The sequence below is a fragment of the Bos indicus genome, chromosome 1 (genome assembly GCF_029378745.1).
Source record: "Bos indicus isolate NIAB-ARS_2022 breed Sahiwal x Tharparkar chromosome 1, NIAB-ARS_B.indTharparkar_mat_pri_1.0, whole genome shotgun sequence".
Classification (NCBI taxonomy): Eukaryota; Metazoa; Chordata; class Mammalia; order Artiodactyla; family Bovidae; genus Bos; species Bos indicus.
Genome location: NC_091760.1, coordinates 7693771 through 7698542, shown reverse-complemented (window position 1 = coordinate 7698542; position 4772 = coordinate 7693771). Strand labels below are relative to the sequence as shown.

The window sequence follows — 4772 nt, the reverse complement described above, 5'->3', positions numbered from 1 at the left end:
AATATGTGGAAACCGTATATCTGATAAGGGGTTAATATCCAAAATATGTAAGAAACTCATACAACTCAACAGCAAAAAAAAGAAAAATTCTGATTAAAAAAATGGGCAAAGGAACCGAAGAGATATTTTTCCAAAGAAGATATACAAATGGCCATCATGTACATGAAAAGATGCTCAACATCATGAATCATCAAGGAACTACAACTCAAAACCACCATGGTATCACTTCACACATGTTAGAATGGCTGATATCAAAAGACGTGACCTAACAGGTGTTAGGAAGGATGTGGAGAAAAGGGAACCCCTGTGCACTGTTGGGGGGAGTGTAAAATGGTGCAGTTACTATGGAAAACAGTATGGCGGTTCCTCAAAATTAAAAATAGAACCATCATATGACCCATCTATCCCACTTCTCGTAATATAGTCAAAGGAAATGAAATCAGAATCTTGAAGACATATCTACACTCCCATGGTCACTGTAACATTATTCACAACCGCCAAGGTAAGGAAACAAGTGTTTGTCTACACGTGAATGGACAAAGAAGCCGTAAATACTATATATTTCCTTTGTATATAGTATTCTTTAGCCAGAGTAGGCAGGAAATGTTGCCATTTGTGACAACATGGATGGACCTTGAAATACTGTATTATCTCATTTATATGTGGAATCTAAAAAAAAAAAAATTCAAACTCGTGGAAACAGGGAATGGTGGTTATCAGGGGTAGTGGGTAGAGAAAATGAGAAGTTATTGGTCAAAGAGTATACACTTTCAGTTGTGAGAAGAATAAGTTCTGGGGAATCTAACATACGGCATGGTGATTACAGTTAACAGTATCATATTATATAAGGGCTCTCCTTGTGGCCCAGCAGTAAGAAATCCAACTTCTATACAGGAGCCACAGGTTCAATCCTTGGGTCAGGAAGATCTCTTAGAGGAGGAAATGGCAGCCCATTCCAATATTCTTAACTGAAAACTCCCATGGACAGAGGAGCCTGGTGGGCTTCAGTTCACTGGGTCGCAAAGAGTCAGACACGACTTAGCGACTAAACAACAACAACATATTATATGCTTGTAAGTTGTTAAGAGAGTACATCTTAAATGTTCTCATCATAAAAAAGAAATGGTGATAATGTGAGGTAATGGAGTTGTTAACTGACCCTGCTGTGGTGATCTTTTTACAATACAGAAGTGGTGTCAAATCAAGACATTGTACACCTTGAATTTTAACAATCCTGTATGTTAATTATATATCAATAAAGTTGAAAGAAATGAGTATACAATTCAGTAATTTTCAGTAAATACACAAAGCTGTGCAACTATCACCAGTATTTAATTTCAGAATGTTTTATTACTCCCCCCGAAAACACTGTAGTCATTAACAATCATTCCTCCTTTTTCAACCCCTAGCAACCATTAATCTGCTTTCTGTTACTATGGATTTGCCTACTGTGGATTTTTTATATAAATGTAGTCATACAATCTGTAGCCTTTTGAATTTGTTTTTCACTTAAAAAAATAAGTTTTAAGTTTTGTCCATGTTGCTGCAGGTGTCAGTACTTCATACTAAATATAATCCATTATATAGATTTACCAAATTTTATCTATTCAGTAGCTGATGGACATTTGAGTTGTTTTCACTTTTTAGCTATTATGAAAATGTGGATATTAATTTATAAATCTGAGGGGAGCATATGTTTTCAATTCTCTTGGGTAGGAGTAGAAATTGATGTATACCTAGGAATTTCTGGGTCAATTTTATGCTTAACTCTGAGGAACTATTTTCCAATGTGACTGTATCAGTTTGCATTCCTTCCAGCAATGTCTGGGGGTTTCAACTTTTTTCACATCCTTCCCAATACTTCTTTTAAAAAAAACCCAATTGTACGTATTTAATATAGTCATCACAAGGGCTTAACCTGACACTTAATTTAAAAAACATAAATAAAATGAAAATGATACTGCAGAGAAAAATACAGAGTCCTGTACAGAAATCGAGGAAAGGGCAGACCACCTAAGGAAAAACAATAAAAAGAAAACACAAGGACAACTGGACATCCCAGGTCAGGACTCTTGGCTGGAGACGTGCTTTGAGTGGTTTTTTTTCAGGCTCTTAAGGGCTGTGGGTGTTTTTCCCAAGCTCAGCAGCGTATGTGTTCAAAGGGCTATGATGTTGGGTTCTGAGCAGACTCTGGACGGGAGAGCAGAGTGGCTCTGATGTCGCACAGGGCGGATCACTTGCGTTTCTGGATGTCCAGGCAGATGTTGCCCTTGGTGTCCCCGCTGGGGTGGCAGCAGGGTGTGAGGAACTTCACCATGAGAGTTTTGTAAGGGTAGCCACTGGGGAACTCCAGGGACAGCTTATACCTCAGGTCTTCATATACCTCAGTGCCAGCTGTTCCATGAACGGTCTCTACCCGTTTGAAAAGGTTGTCCAATTCAAGGAAAGCAGAGATTCATTTATTGTCAGATATTATGAAGGTCATCAGCTACTGGAAAATTCTTAAAGAGATGAGTACCAGATCAGCTTACCTGTCTCCTGAGAAACCTGTATGTGGACATGGAGAAATGGACTGGTTCAAATTGGGAAAGGAGTATGACAAGGCTGTATCTTGTCACTTTGTCAGTTAACTTCTTTGCAGAGTCAGTTCAGTTCAGTCACTCAGTCGTGTCCGACTCTTTGTGACCCTATGAATCGCAGCACGCCAGGCCTCCCTGTCCATCACCAACTCCCGGAGTTCACTCAGACTCACGTCCATCGAGTCAGTGATGCCATCCAGCCAACTCATCCTCTGTCGTCCCCTTCTCCTCCTGCCCCCAATCCCTCCCAGCATCAGAGTCTTTTCCAATGAGTCAACTCTTTGCATGAGGTGGCCAAAGTACTGGAGCTTCAGCTTTAGCATCATTCCTTCCAAAGAACATCCAGGGCTGATCTCCTTCAGAATGGACTGGTTGGATCTCCTTGCAGTCGAAGGGACTCTCAAGAGTCTTCTCCAACACCACAGTTCAAAAGCATCAATTCTTCAGCGCTCAGCCTTCTTCCCAGTCCAACTCTCACATCCATACATGACCACAGGAAAAACCATAGCCTTGACTAGACGGACCTTTGTTGGCAAAGTAATGTCTCTGCTCTTGAATATGCTATCTAGGTGGGTCATAACTTTCCTTCCAAGGAGTAAGCGTCTTTTAATTTCATGGCTGCAGTCGCCATCTGCAGTGATTTTGGAGCCCAGAAAAATAAAGTCTAACACTGTTTCCACTGTTTCCCCATCTATTTCCCATGAAGTGATGAGACCAGATGCCATGATCTTCGTTTTCTGAATGTTGAGCTTTAAGCCAACTTTTCCACTCTCCACTTTCACTTTCATCAAGAGGCTTTTTAGTTCCTCTTCACTTTCTGCCATAAGGGTGGTGTTATCTGCATATCTGAGGTTATTGATATTTCTCCCGGCAATCTTGATTCCAGCTTGTGCTTCTTCCAGCCCAGCATTTCTCATGATATACTCTGCATAGAAGTTAAATAAGCAGGGTGACAATATACAGCCTTGACGTACTCCTTTTCCTATTTGGCATCAGTCTGTTGTTCCATGTCCAGTTCTAACTGTTGCTTCCTGACCTGCATATAGGTTTCTCAAGAGGCAGGTCAGGTGGTCTGGTATTCCCATCTCTTTCAGAATTTTCCACAGTTTATTGTGATCCACACAGTCAAAGGCTTTGGCATAGTCAATAAAGCAGAAATAGATGTTTTTCTGGAGCTCTCTTGCTTTTTCGATAATCCAGCGGATGTTGGCAATTTGATTTCTGGTTCCTCTGCCTTTTCTAAAACCAGCTTGAACATCTGGAAGTTCACGGCTCATGTATTGCTGAAGCCTGGCTTGGAGAATTTTGAGCATTACTTTACTAGTGTGTGAGATGAGTGCAATTGTGTGGTAGTTTGAGCATTCTTTGGCATTGCCTTTCTTTGGGATTGGAATGAAAACTGACTTTTCCAGTCCTGTGGCCACTGCTGAGTTTTCCGAATTTGCTGGCATATTGAGTGCAACACTTTCACAGCATCATCTTTCAGGATTTGAAATAGCTCAACTGGAATTCCATCACCTCCACTAGCTTTGTTCATAGTGATGCTTTCTAAGGCCCACTTGACTTCACATTCCAGGATGTCTGGCTCTAGGTCAGTGATCACACCATCGTGATTATCTGGGTCATGAAGATCTTTTCTATACAGTTCTTCTGTGTATTCTTGCCACCTCTTCTTAATATCTTCTGCTTCGGTTAGGTCCATACCATTTCTGTCCTTTATCGAGCCCATCTTTGCGTGAAATGTTCCTTTGGTATCTCTAATTTTCTTGAAGAGATCTCTAGTCTTTCCCATTCTGTTGTTTTTGTCTATTTCTTTGCATTGATCACTGAGGAAGGCTTTCTTATCTCTTCTTGCTATTCTTTGGAACTCTGCATTCACATGCTTCTATCTTTCCTTTTCTCCTTTGCTTTTCACTTCTCTTCTTTTCACAGCTATTTGTAAGGCCTCCCCAGACAGCCATTTTGCTTTTTTTGGATTTCTTTTCCATGGGGATGGTCTTGATCCCTGTCTCCTGTACAATGTTACGAACCTCCGTCCACAGTTCATCAGGCACTCTATCTATCAGATCTAGTTCCTTAAATCTATTTCTCACTTCCACTGTATAATCATAAGGGATTTGATTTAGGTCATACCTGAATGGTCTAGTGGTTTTCCCTCCTTTCTTCAATTTAAGTCTGAATTTGGCATTAAGG

General features: G+C 40.5%; 1 pseudogene; it reads right to left on the bottom strand.

Moving 5' to 3' along the window:
* Window positions 1-2063: 2063 nt before the first annotated feature.
* Window positions 2064-2485, bottom strand: LOC109562136 (ubiquitin-conjugating enzyme E2 C pseudogene; annotated as a pseudogene).
* Window positions 2486-4772: the final 2287 nt, after the last annotated feature.